Source organism: Ranitomeya variabilis, chromosome 4, assembly GCF_051348905.1.
Source record: "Ranitomeya variabilis isolate aRanVar5 chromosome 4, aRanVar5.hap1, whole genome shotgun sequence".
In the NCBI taxonomy this organism is placed as follows: domain Eukaryota; kingdom Metazoa; phylum Chordata; class Amphibia; order Anura; family Dendrobatidae; genus Ranitomeya; species Ranitomeya variabilis.
In genome coordinates this window covers 604,697,237-604,712,499 of record NC_135235.1, presented here as the reverse complement: position 1 = coordinate 604,712,499, position 15,263 = coordinate 604,697,237, and positions in this window count along the sequence as shown.

The following is a 15,263-nucleotide window of genomic DNA, read 5'->3' as shown; positions in this document are numbered from 1 at the left end:
TGGACACCACATTTTAAAAAAGACATTAAAAAACGAGCAAGTTCAGAGAACAGCTGCCAGGATGGTAAGCGGACTGCAAAGTATGTCCAGTTAAAAGATCTGGGAATGTTTAGCTTGCAAAAAAAGAAGGTTAAGAGGAGACTTAATAGCTGTTTAAAAAACACATACGATACAGATACAGCCTTCCCAAAAACCTGTCTGATGACAAATGCATTTCTAGCAGGATGCAGCAGGCCTCCACTGATAAAGGCAAAGGGCAGCACAGGTATAAACTACTTGATAAAAACAGCCACCTACACACCTATCAGATTATGGAGGGGTTGGCTGCCTAGCAGAAAAAAATTGCACACTAATAGGGCTTGCATAGGACGCCAGTCACACAGATATGTGCGATGCACAGTGCCTGGCTAACAGCCTATTGATCATGCCCATAGTATTAGTAGGCGGGCTGCCCAGCACTAAATATATATACCACACAGGGACAGATTCCCCAATAAACCAAGCCGCGAAAAAGAGGCCTAGTTGCATCATGCAAAAAATTATATGATAAAAAGTGCGAAAAAATTAATGTATATGATAAATACATTAAATGAGGTATTGGTTAACCCCTTTCTGCCATTAGACATACTATCCCGTTGAGGTGACCTGAGACTTAATTCCCAGGGATGGGATAGTACGTCATAGTCGATCGGCCACGCTCACGGGGGGAGCACGGCCGATCGCGGCCGGGTGTCAGCTGATTACTACAGCTGACATCCGGCACTGTGTGCCAGGAGTGGTCACGGACCGCTCCCGGCACATTAACCCCGGAAATCTGCGATCAAACATGATCGCAGCGTTTTGGAAGCATAGGGAAGCATCGCGCAGGGAGGGGGCTCCCTGCGTGCTTCCCTGAGACCCTCGGAACAACGCGATGTGATCGCGTTGTTCCAAGCATCTCCTCCGTCCTTCTCCCTGCAGGCCCCGGATCCAAGATGGCCGTGGGGGGCCTTCTGGGTCCTGCAGGGAGGTGGCTTGCAAGCGCCTGATGAGAGCAGGCGCCGGCAAGCCTGCAGCACTGCCTGTCAGATCGCTGATCTGACAGTGTTGTACAAAGTATCAGATGAGCGATCTGACACTATACCATGATGTCCCACCCTGGAATAAAGTAAAAAAGTTTAAAAAAAATATTTACATGTGTAAAAAAAAAAAACTTAAATAAATAAAAAATATATATATATTGTTCCAATAAATAAATTTCTTTATGTAAATAAAAAAACAATAAAAGTACGCATATTTAGTATCGCCTCGTCCGTACCGACCCAACCTATAATACTGTCCCACTAGTTAACCCCTTCAGTGAACATCGTTAAAAAAAGGCAAAAAACAATGCTTTATCATCATGCCGCCGAACAAAAAGTGCAATAACACGCGATCAAAAAGACGAATATAAATAAATATGGTTCCGCCGAAAACATCATCTTGTCCCGCAAAAAATCAGCTGCCATACAGCATCATCAGCAAAAAAATAAAAAAGTTATAGCTCTCAGAATAAAGCGATGCAAAAATAATTATTTTTTCTATAAAATAGTTTTTATTGTATAAAAGCGCCAAAACATAAAAAAAGATATAAATGAGGTACCGCTGACCCGAAGAATAAAACTGCTTTATCAATTTTGCCAAACACGGAACAGTATAAATGCCCCCCCCCCCAAAAAAAAAAAAAGTAATTTACGAATTGCTGGCTTTAGTTCATTCTGCCTAACAAAAATCGGAATAAAAAGCGAACAAAAAATGTAATGTAGCCAAAAATAGTAGCAATAAAAACATCAACTTGTCCCACAAAAAACAAGACCTCACATGACTCTGTGGACCAAAATATGGAAAAATCATAGCTCTCAGAATGTGGTAACGCAAAAAATATTTTTTTCAATAAAAAGTGTCTTTTAGTGTGTGCCAGCTGCCAAACATAAAAACCGCTATAAAAACCCGCTATAAATAGTAAATAAACCCCCCCTTTATCACCGCCTTAGTTAGGGAAAAATAATAAAATATTTTTTTTTTATTTTTTTCCATTTTCCCATTAGGGTTAGGGTTAGGGTTGGGGCTAAAGTTAGGGTTGGGGCAAAAGTTAGGGTTAGGGTTGGGGCTAAAGTTAGGGTTGGGGCTAAAGTTAGGGTTGGGGCAAGAGTTGGCATTAGGGTTTGGATTACGTTTACGGTTGGGTTAGGGGTGTGTCAGGGTTAGAGGTATGGTTAGGGTTGGGATTAGGGTTAGGGGTGTATTGGGGTTAGGGAGGTGTTGGGGTTGGGATTAGGGTTAGGGGTGTTTTTGGGTTAGGGGTGTGGTTAGGGTTGGGATTAGAGTTAGGGGTGTGTTGGGGTTAGGGGTGTGGTTTGGGTTGGGATTAGGGTTAGGGGAGTGTTGGGGTTAGGGTTGGAGTTAGAATTAGGAGGTTTCCACTGTTTAGGCACACCAGGGGCTCTGCAAATGCAACATGACGTACGATCTCAATTCCATCCAATTCTGCGTTGAAAAAGTAAAACGGTGCTCCTTCCCTTATGAGCTCTGCCGTGCGCCCAAACAGTGGTTTACCCCCACATATGGGGTATCAGCATACTCATGACAAATTGGACAACAACTTTTGGGGTCCAATTTCTCCTGTTACCCTTGGGAAAATATAAAACTGGGGCAAAAAATAATTTTTGTGGAAAAAAAGATTTTGTATTTTCACAGCTCTGCGTTATAAACTTTAGTGAAACACTTGGGGTTTCAAAGTTCTCACAACACATCTAGATAAGTTCCTTGGGGGGTCTAGTTTCCAATATGGGGTCACTTGTGGGGGGTTTCTACTGTTTAGGTACATCAGGGGCTCTGCAAATGCAACGTGAAGCCCGCAGACCATTCCATCAAAGTCTGCATTCCAAAACGCCACTTCTTCCCTTCTGAGCTCTGCCATGCACCCAAACAGTAGTTTTCTCCCTCATATGGTCCAATTTCTCCTGTTACCCTTGGGAAAATAAAAAATTGGGGGCGAAAAATAATTTTTGCGAAAAAAATAAGATTTTTTATTTTTACGGCTTTACATTATAAACTTCTGTGAAGCACTTGGGGGTCCAAAGTGCTCACCACACATCTAGATAAGTTCCTTAGGGGGTCTACTTTCCAAAATGGTGTCACTTTTTGGGGGTTTCCTGTTTAGGCACATCAGGGGCTCTTCAAATGAGACATGGCGTCCTATCTCAATTCCAGCCAATTTTGCATTGAAAAAGTCAAATGGCGCTCCTTTCCTTCCGAGCTCTGCCATGCGCCCAAACAGTGGCTTACCCCCACATATGGGGTATCGGCGTACTCAGGACAAATTGTACAACAACTTTTGGGGTCCAATTTCTCCTGTTACCCTTGGTAAAATAAAACAAATTGGATCTGAAGTACATTTTTTGTGAAAAAAAGTTAAATGTTCATTTTTTTTTAAACATTCCAAAAATTCCTGTGAAACACCTGAAGGGTTAATAAACTGCTTGAATGTGGTTTTGAGCACCTTGAGTGGTGCTGTTTTTAGAATGGTGTCACACTTGGGTAAATTTGGTTCCAAAATTGTTCTGATGTAAAGTAGACATGTGGAAAATGTTACTTATTAAGTATTTTGCGTGACATATCTCTGTAAATTAAGGGCATGAAAATTCAAAGTTGGAAAATTGTGAAATTTTCGCCAAATTTCCTTTTTTTCACAAATAAACACAAGCAATGTCAAGTAAATTTTACCACTAACATGAAGTACAATATGTCATGAGAAAACAATGTCAGAATCACCGGAATTCATGCAAGCGTTCCAGAGTTATAACCTCATAAAGGGACAGTGGTCAGAATTGTAAAAATTGGCCCAGTCATTAACATGCAAACCACCCTTGGGGGTTAAGGGGTTAATATTTTGCCCAAAATAGTTAAGTCCGCAACCCAACATCAAGGGGCCCCATGCTTGCAAGTCCTACCGCAAATATCAAAAACAGCTATCATAGAAAATCAAGAAAAAAAAACACATACCATACAGATACAGCCTTCCCAAAAACCTGTCTGATGACAAGTGCACTTCTAGCAGGATGCAGCATGTTTCCACTGATAAAGGCAAGGGGCAGCACAGGTGCAAACTACGTGATAAAAACAGCCACCCACACACCTATCAGATTATGGAGGGGTTGGCTGCCTAGCAGAAAAAAATTGCACACTAATAGGGCTTGCATAGGATGCCAGTCACACAGATATGTGCGATGCACAGTGTCTGGCTAACAGCCTATTGATCACACCCATAGTATTAGCAGGCGGGCTGCCCAGCACTAAATATATGTACCACACAGAAACACCAAGCCAACATAAAGGGGCCTAGCTGCATCCTGCAAAAAATTATATGATTGTTAAAAAATGCTTATTGTGTATATTTATTTATTCAGGACTCTTTACCAGATGCGATACTCTAAAGAAAATGTCATGATATTTCTTATAAAAAAATGTAGAGGTTTATTCGATTGTCTACCAAAAAGAATCATCGCAGCAAAACATAAAATAGGTAAAATAGTTACAAAGAAATTGTCCATTTGTCCCTATCAAAGTTTGTTCCCCATCTTCCCTGAGATTCTGAATCGTAAATGGCATCTGTCTCTGTCAAAAGCATGGTAGAATTCATCAAGAAGCACGTGGTTAACTCACATATCAGCTGTTCGTTGTGTCTGAGTCTGTGTGGAGTGTTTAGTGTCCGAAGAGAACGAAGAGACACCCAAGAGAGTGTGAGAGACCCCCTTCCTTCTGTGAGACGTGATTATATATGTCCCACAGAGCACGTGTTCTCTCTATATAGTGTTAACTTTTACTCTGAGCTGAATTTACAGAAAAAGCAAATGTAATGTCAGCAAAAGTCAATGTGCTCAGTATAGAATTGAGTGTAATAAATTAATAACCAATAATTCACATTTAACATGATAAAAAGTGCAAACAAATTAATGTATATGATAAATACATTAAATGAGTTATTGGTTAATATTTTGGCCAAAATAGATAAGCTCGCAACCCAACATCAAGGGTCCCAATGCTTGCGAGTCCTACCACTAATATCAAAACAGCTAACATAGAAAATCAAGGAAAAAAACACATACCACACAGATACAGTCTTCCCAAAAACCTGTCTGATGACAAATGCACTTCTAGCAGGATGCCTCCACTGATAAAGGCAAGGGGCAGCACAGGTGCAAACTACTTGATAAAAACAACCACCCAAAATCTGATAGGCCAGAATATTAACCAATACCTCATTAAATGTATTTATCATATACATTAATTTTTTCACCCTTTTTGTCATATCATTTTTTTCAGGATACAGCTAGGTCTCTTTTTTCTGGCTTGGTTTATTGGGGAGTCTGGCCCTGTGTGGTGCATATATTTAGTGCTGGGCAGCCCGCCTGCTAATACTGTGAGCATGATCAATAGGCTGTTAGCCAGACACTGTGCATCGCACATATCTGTGTGACTGGCGTCCTATGCAAGCCCTATAAGGCTTCTTTCACACTAGCGTCGGGCCGAGGTTACCGACGCTAGCGTTGTATAGGCCGCACAACGGGGGCAGCGGATGCATTTTTCCAGCGCATCCGCCGCCCCATTGTGAGGTGCGGGGAGGTGGGGGCGGAGTTCCGGCCACGCATGCGCGGTCGGAAAAAGCGGACACGTCGCACAAAAAAACGTTACATGTAGCGTTTTTTTGTGCCGACGGTCCGCCAAAGCACAACGCATCCGTCGCACGACGGTTGCAACGTGTGTCAATGCGTCGCAATGCGTCGCTAATGTTAGTCAATGGGGAAAAAACGCATCCTGCAGACAACTTTGCAGGATGCGTTTTTTCGCCAAAACGACGCATTGCGACGTATTGCAAAAAACGCTAGTGTGAAAGTAGCCTTAGTGTGCAATTTTTTCTGCTAGGCAGCCAAGCCCTCCATAATTTGATAGGTGTGTGGGTGGCTGTTTTTATCAAGTAGTTTGCACTTGTGCTGCTCCAGCCTTTATCAGTGGAGGCCTGCTGCATTGTGCTAGAAGTGCATTTGTCATCAGACAGGTTTTTGGGAAGGTTGTATCTGTATGGTATGCATTTTTTTCTTGATTTTCTATGTTAGCTGTTATTAATAGCTGTCTACAAATATCTGAAGGGATGTCACAGTGTACTCGGATCATCCTAAGGCTGGTGTCACACTTGCAACTGCAATGCAAGAAACTCGCATGAGTCTCTCGCCTCAATACCCGGCACTGCTGCCAGCACTCGGGACCAGCGTGTGCGGCTGCATGTATTTCTATGTAGCTTAACGCTCCGGTCGGAACCACCAGCAGCAGTGCCGGGTATTGAGGTGAGAGACTCACACGAGTTTCTCGCATTGCAGTTGCAAGTGTGACTCCGGCCTTATTCTCATTTGCAGATGGAACGACGAGAAGCAATGGAATGAAACTGAAAGGGAGAAGATACAGACTAGATATTAGAAAAAACTTTTTGACATTGAGGCTGATCAATGAGTGGAACAGGCTGCCACAAGAGGTGGTGAGTTCTCCTTCCATGGAAGTTTTGAAACAGAGGCTGGACAGACATCTGTCTGAGATGGTTTAGTGCATCTTGCTCTGCATTGATCCTTGAGGTCCCTTCCAACTCTAACATTTTATGATTCTATGACTGTGTAAATCTGCAGAACATATCATCTGAGATAATATGGATATATTGAGTAGTTATGTATTGTGCACAGCTAGCGTAGTTGAGATAAGAGTGGAAATATCTGTTACTAAAGTGATGCACTGTGGGACAATGGTTAAGGAGCGGGTGGGGTGAAGAAATCAGTAATAAAGTCTGGTTGTTACATACAGAGGGATAACGTGGGTAGTTAGCTGTGGACAGGGTGGAGTGATGAGATTTGTGAACATGCCGGTCATGTTTGGACGATTGTTATGACCCCAATGGCGAGGGTCTCAGAGGAACGTGGAAGTCTGCAGAATACAAAAATCCAGCTCATAGGGCAGTGGTAACTGGGTTGACCATATATCTACTCCTAACGCCAACACTAGAAGTAGCCGGGGATCATTCCTACGTTGATTCTAGATGACACGCGCCAGCCGGAGAATCTAGCTACCCCTAGTAGAGGAAAACAAAGACCTTTCTTGCCTCCAGAGAAGGGGACCCCAAAGCTGGATAGAAGCCCCCCACAAATAATGACGGTGAGGTAAGAGGAAATGACAAACACAGAAATGAACCAGGTTTAGCACAGAGAGGCCCGCTTACTGATAGCAGAATAAAGAAAGGTAACTTATATGGTCAACAAAAACCATATCAAAATCCACACTGGAAATTCAAGAACCCCCGAACCGTCTAACGGTCCGGGGGGAGAACACCAGCCCCCTAGAGCTTCCAGCAAAGGTCAGGATACAGATTTGGAACAAGCTGGACAAAAATACAAAACCAAAACAAATAGCAAAAGGCAGACTTAGCTGATATAACTGGAACCAGGATCAGTAGACAAGAGCACAGCAGACTAGCTCTGATAACTACGTTGCCAGGCATTGAACTGAAGGTCCAGGGAGCTTATATAGCAACACCCCTAACTAACGACCCAGGTGCGGATAAAAGGAATGACAGAAAAACCAGAGTCAAAAAACTAGTAACCACTAGAGGGAGCAAAAAGCAAATTCACAACAGTACCCCCCCCTTAGTGAGGGGTCACCGAACCCTCACCACGACCACCAGGGCGATCAGGATGAGCGGCATGAAAGGCACGAACTAAATCGGCCGCATGAACATCAGAGGCGACCACCCAGGAATTATCCTCCTGACCATAGCCCTTCCACTTGACCAGGTACTGAAGCCTCCGCCTGGAGAGGCGAGAATCCAAGATCTTCTCCACCACGTACTCCAACTCGCCCTCAACCAACACCGGAGCAGGAGGCTCAGCAGAAGGAACTACAGGCACAATGTACCGCCGCAACAAGGACCTATGAAATACATTGTGAATAGCAAACGACACAGGAAGATCCAGACGGAAAGATACAGGATTAAGGATTTCCAATATCTTGTAAGGCCCAATAAAACGAGGTTTAAATTTGGGAGAGGAGACCTTCATAGGAACAAAGCGGGAAGAAAGCCATACCAAATCCCCAACGCGTAGTCGGGGACCCACACCGCGGCGGCGGTTGGCAAAGCGCTGAGCCTTCTCCTGTGACAACTTCAAGTTGTCCACCACATGATTCCAGATCTGCTGCAACCTATCCACCACAGAATCCACCCCAGGACAGTCAGAAGGCTCCACATGACCCGAAGAAAAGCGAGGATGGAAACCAGAGTTGCAGAAAAAAGGCGAAACCAAGGTGGCGGAACTAGCCCGATTATTAAGGGCAAACTCAGCCAACGGCAAGAATGTCACCCAATCGTCCTGATCAGCAGAGACAAAACACCTCAAATAAGCCTCCAAAGTCTGATTGGTTCGCTCCGTCTGTCCATTAGTCTGAGGATGGAAAGCAGACGAAAACGACAAATCAATGCCCATCCTACCACAAAAGGATCGCCAGAACCTGGAAACGAACTGGGATCCTCTGTCTGACACAATATTCTCAGGGATGCCGTGCAAACGAACCACGTTCTGGAAAAACACAGGAACCAGATCGGAAGAGGAAGGCAGCTTAGGCAAAGGAACCAAATGGACCATCTTGGAGAAGCGATCACATATCACCCAGATAACGGACATGCCCTGAGATAGCGGAAGATCAGAAATGAAATCCATGGAGATATGTGTCCAAGGTCTCTTCGGGACAGGCAAGGGCAAGAGCAAACCGCTGGCACGAGAACAGCAAGGCTTAGCTCGAGCACAAGTCCCACAGGACTGCACAAATGACCGCACATCCCTTGACAAGGAAGGCCACCAAAAGGACCTGGCCACCAGATCTCTGGTGCCAAAAATTCCCGGGTGACCTGCCAACACCGAGGAATGAACCTCGGAAATGACTCTGCTGGTCCACTTATCCGGGACAAACAGTCTGTCAGGTGGACAAGACTCAGGCCTATCAGCCTGAAATCTCTGCAACACACGTCGCAGATCCGGAGAAATAGCTGACAAGATAACTCCATCTTTAAGAATACCAACAGGATCAGCGACTCCAGGAGCATCAGGCACAAAGCTCCTAGAAAGAGCATCGGCCTTCACATTCTTTGAACCTGGTAAATACGAGACAACAAAATCAAAGCGGGAGAAAAACAATGACCAGCGGGCCTGTCTCGGATTAAGGCGTTTAGCAGACTCGAGATACATCAGATTTTTGTGATCAGTCAAGACCACCACACGATGCTTAGCACCCTCGAGCCAATGACGCCACTCCTCAAATGCCCATTTCATGGCCAACAACTCCCGATTGCCCACATCATAATTTCGCTCGGCAGGCGAAAACTTCCTAGAGAAAAAGGCACAAGGTTTCATAACAGAGCAACCAGGGCCTCTCTGCGACAAAACGGCCCCTGCCCCAATCTCCGAAGCATCCACCTCAACCTGAAAGGGAAGTGAGACGTCAGGCTGGCACAAAACAGGCGCCGAAGTAAACCGGCGTTTCAACTCCTGGAAAGCCTCCACGGCAGCAGGAGCCCAGTTAGCTACATCGGAGCCCTTCTTGGTCATATCCGTCAAAGGTTTCACAATGCTAGAAAAATTAGCGATAAAACGACGGTAGAAGTTAGCGAAGCCCAAGAACTTCTGAAGACTCTTAACTGACGAGGGCTGAGTCCAGTGCACACTCGTTCCAATGTGTCAGCACGGACCATTTCCGAAATTTTTGGCAATACACTTCAGCCTCGTCCTGCCCCTGAGACATAGCCAGCAAGGCCTTTTCTGCCTGAATCTCAAGATTGGGTTCCTCATAAAGTAAACCGAGCGCCAGAAAAAACGCATCAAGATCAGCCAATGCCGGATCTCCTGGCGCCAGCGAAAAAGCCCAATCCTGAGGGTCGCCCCGTAAGAACGAAATCACAATTTTTACTTGCTGAGCAGAATCTCCAGATGAACAGGGTCTCAGGGACAAAAACAATTTACAATTATTCATGAAATTCCTAAACTTAAACCTGTCTCCGGAAAACAGTTCAGGAATCGGTATTTTAGGTTCTGACCTAGGATTTCTGATAACATAGTCTTGTATGCCCTGCACACGAGTAGCCAGCTGGTCCACACTTGTAATCAAGGTCTGGACATTCATGTCTGCAGCAAGCATAGCCACTCTGAGGTAAAGGGGAAGGAGAAAAAAAAAACTCAGAATCTTCTTTCTTATAATCCCTCTTCTGCAATGCATTAAACATTTAATACTGGCCTGGCAAACTGTTATGACCCCAATGGCGAGGGTCTCAGAGGAACGTGGAAGTCTGCAGAATACAAAAATCCAGCTCATAGGGCAGTGGTAACTGGGTTGACCATATATCTACTCCTAACGCCAACACTAGAAGTAGCCGGGGATCATTCCTACGTTGATTCTAGATGACACGCGCCAGCCGGAGAATCTAGCTACCCCTAGTAGAGGAAAACAAAGACCTTTCTTGCCTCCAGAGAAGGGGACCCCAAAGCTGGATAGAAGCCCCCCACAAATAATGACGGTGAGGTAAGAGGAAATGATAAACACAGAAATGAACCAGGTTTAGCACAGAGAGGCCCGCTTACTGATAGCAGAATAAAGAAAGGTAACTTATATGGTCAACAAAAACCCTATCAAAATCCACACTGGAAATTCAAGAACCCCCGAACCGTCTAACGGTCCGGGGGGAGAACACCAGCCCCCTAGAGCTTCCAGCAAAGGTCAGGATACAGATTTGGAACAAGCTGGACAAAAATACAAAACCAAAACAAATAGCAAAAGGCAGACTTAGCTGATATAACTGGAACCAGGATCAGTAGACAAGAGCACAGCAGACTAGCTCTGATAACTACGTTGCCAGGCATTGAACTGAAGGTCCAGGGAGCTTATATAGCAACACCCCTAACTAACGACCCAGGTGCGGATAAAAGGAATGACAGAAAAACCAGAGTCAAAAAACTAGTAACCACTAGAGGGAGCAAAAAGCAAATTCACAACAGACGATAGACTTAAGTGACATAGACCTTCTTAATGAACAGTGTTTTTTAGGATGCCCTTATGAAAATTTGTAGATGGGAATAATGTTCAGTAAATATGTGAGGGTGAAAATTGTATGTCTATGGCCTAAACCTCTCACCTCCCCAGTCCCCACTTCTTCTCTTGTGTCCTACCCATAATAAAACCCCAAACCATGTTAAAGTATTCTGAATCGTATATTTTCATCAGGATCTCTTAATCATTTGATCTGTATACAGTAAAGTCCTCCCTACTGTCTGACGAAAGATGATGAATGCGGATCCTTTTGTTCTCAGGGAAGCTAAGCCGCTGCCCTAGCTGTCAGCCACTTTCTCCTCTCTCTCCATTGAAAACACCTAAATGCTCAGCCCAAAAAAAAGATGTGAATGTGGGAGTCTGGAGACTTTTCCTTCCTGGTGATGTCATTTCAATATTGAGGAGCATGGTCCTGTTACCAGATCTATGTACTAAGCTCAGCTCTGCTATTGGCTCTAAGTAGTGAGCTCAGTTTTGTTATCAGATTTTTGTAGTAAACTCAGCTCTGTTATCCGAACTCTATAGTAAACTCAATGTTGTCATCAGATCTATATAGTAAGCATGGTTCTGTTATCAGCTCTATGTAGAAAGCTCAGTTCTGTTATTGAATCTATGTAGTAAGCTCAGCTCTGTTATCGGATCTATGTAGTAAGCTTAGTTTTGTTATTAGATTTATGTTAAGCTCAGTTATGGAATCTATGTTGAAAGCTCAGATCTGTTATTGAATCCACACAGCAAGCTCAGTTTTGGTATCAGATCTATGCAGTAAGCTCAGTTTTGTTATAAGATCTATGTAGTAAGCTCAGTTATGTTATCAGATACAGGAGCATCTCACAAAATTAGAATATCATCAAAAAGTTAATTTATTTCAGTTCTTTGATACAAAAAGTGAAACTCATATATTAGATAAATGCAAAGAGAGTGACGTATTTCAAGTGTTTATTTCTGTTAATGTTGATGATTATGGCTTACAGCTAATGAAAACCCAAAAGTCATTATCTCAGTAAATTAGAATACTTTATAACACCAGCATGAAAAAATGATTTTAAAATCCGAAATGATGGCATACTGAAATGTATGTTCAGTAAATGCACTCAATACTTGGTCAGGGCTCCTTTGACATCAATTACTGCATCAATGTGGCATGGTATGGAGGCAATCAGTCTGTGGCACTGGTGCCATGTCACCAGAGCAGATGACGACCGACCACCAATGAGAGGTCGCCACCAGACGAGCATGCTCAGTAGGGTGATTTCTTGACTTGGCCTCTGGAACGCCTGCTCGCCGCCACCTATTGCTGGTTACCATAGCTTTGGCTGGAGAACCCGCAGTAACCAAGCGAAAAGCATGAGTCTGGGCAAGAAACTGAGACCTATGTCTTTGCTGAGCTGCTCTCACTGCGGCCGAAGCAGAATGGGAGACTGCAGAGGCAGACAAGGCTAGGGATCTACCCCATGCAGTGGGAGAATCCCGGCACCTAACACCCGGTATTGGTACTTTTGGCAGTGTGGAAAGGTGCCAAGTCCTGCTAGAGAATGATAGACGGCCGTGCTGACTATGGTCTTGATAAAACACCGTGCACCTATACCAGCAGATGGTATAGCTCCCCAAACAATCACTGATTGTGGAACCTTTACTCTAGACCGCAAGCAGCTTAGATTGTCTGTGTTTTCACTTTTCCTCCAGACTCTGGGACCTTGATTTCCAAGGTCTACTGTGAAGTATCCACAATCAGTGATGTTTTGGGGAGCCATGACATCTGCTGGTGCAGGTCTACTGTGTCTTATCAAGACCAAAGTCAGCGCAGCCGTCTACCAGGAAATTTTAGAGCACTTCATGCTTCCCTCTGCCAACAAGCTTATTGGAGATGGAAATTTCATTCTCCAGTGGGAATTGGCACCTGTTCACACTGCCAAAAGTACCAATACCTGGTTTAAGAACAACTGTATCACTGTGCTTGATTGGCCAGCAAACTCGACTGACCTTATCCTCATAGAGAATCTATGGGGTGTTGTCAAGAGGAAGATGAGAGACACCAGACAAAACAATGCAGATGAGCTGAAGGCTGCTATCAAAGCAACCTGGGCTTCCATAACACCTCAGCAGTGCCACAGACTGATCGCTTCCATACCATGCCGCATTGATGCAGCAATTGACGTCAAAGGAGCCCCGACCAAGTATTGAGTGCATTTACTGAACATACATTTCAGTATGCCAACATTTCGGATTTTAAAATAATTTTTTCATGCTGGTGTTATAAAGTATTATAATTTACTGAGATTATGACTTTTGGGTTTTCATTGGCTGTAAACCATAATCATCAACATTAACAGAAATAAAAATTTGAAATAGATCACTGTTTATAATGACTAATATATGAGTTTCACTTTTTGTATTGAAGAACTGAATTAAATTAACTTTTTGATGATATTCTAATTTTGTGAGATGCACCTGTATATATAGTAAGCCCAGTTTATTTGTCAGATCTATGTAGTAAGCAGTTTTGTTATCGGTTCTATGTTGTGAGCACAGTTTTGTTATTGGATCTATGTAGTTTGCTCAGTTGTCGGATATAATAAGCTTAGTTTTGTTATCTGTTTTATTTAGTAAGCAATGTTCTGTTATCGGATTTTTGTAGTAAGTGCAGTTCTGTTATCAGATCTATGTAGTAAGCATAGTTCTGCAATCACATCTATGTATTAAAAGCAGTTCTGATGTTGAATCTGGGTACTAAGAGCAGCCCAGTTAGATCTGTGTAGTAATAATGTGTTTCTGTTATCAGATCTATGTATTAAGAACAGTCCTGTTATCAGATCTGTGTACAAAACGTAGTTCTGTTATGTGCCTTTAGGCTATGAATGGACCTCTACTCATGGGCAAGAGATCCTCCCACCCAAGCATACATTTTGCAGACAGCCCAGGGTGTCACTGTACAGGATACTCACTAAAAGTTACCCCAATATAAAGGGGGGGGGGGGCACAGTTCTCAGAAATGTTACATATCAGGAGTAGTATTTGGAAGTGAATGAAAAGCCAGTGGGTTCTCGTGTTACAGCCCGCCTCGTGTTTTTCTGCATTCTTCTTGCTGAAATCCTAACACATTGTGCAAGAAAACATGAACTTTTCTGGCAGAGAGGAATGTTTTTCAGTTTTTTTTTCCTTTTTTTTCTTGTCTTAAAATCTTTGGCTTTAAAAAGTGGAAATTATTAGTCGGTGAGTGTTTCATACCATCCACCACTTTTAGTCTGCTCTATGGTCTAGGAAAAGTTGGAAGCCTCTGTAATGAGCAGAATCCCCTCGTGTCCCCCACCGGCTGCAGCCTGAACATTGGCAACTACATGTAAATCTTACAGTCATTGGAACTACTGAGCGACCCGCTCATTACTGAAAACAGCCAGACGCAGCCCCGACACCTTCTGAATTATTCTACATTCTCCACATCCAAAACAACATTCCGGAATGTAGAAGAGGAAGAAATGTAAATGATCCTCGCAGTAAAGACCAAAGTGGGGTTGTGACATCCTCTCAGACATGATATGGAGGATGGTTGTCAGTAGCAGTAGTAGCTCATTTAATATAAGGTGTGTGGATCTAATGTCTGTTCATAAAGTAATTATATCACCATTATATTTTATTCAGTAGTGATGTTATTAATGGGGCGAGGTTGTGACAACCATTCAGATATGATATAGAGGCTGGTTGTCTGTAAAGATTGTAGAATCGATAAGCAGGACTCCGGTACATCGGCCAGCTCAGTAATCTGTGACCCCTGGATGCAAGCCCTGAGAATTAGTGAAAGATCATTTGCGACCGATTCGAGACAAAGATCTGGCTCCTTGGCCAGAACAATAGGAGGCGGCACCCCAGTGAGAGCCACTAAAGTCTTTAATGATGGTGTTCACTTGACGAAACCTCACCCAACCAAACCAAACACCTCCAATCCATGGGTTTGATCGATTGTCTGAGAGTAGGCAGGGTTGTAACGGCAGGTGATCAAGGTTTTGGCTGCGTTAATTGCATTTTAAATGTGTGTCCACCATATTTAATAAGGATTCATTTCTGATTTTAATAGGGATTCAGTTGCGATCCAAAACAGCTCTTTTTGGTGAGAGGAG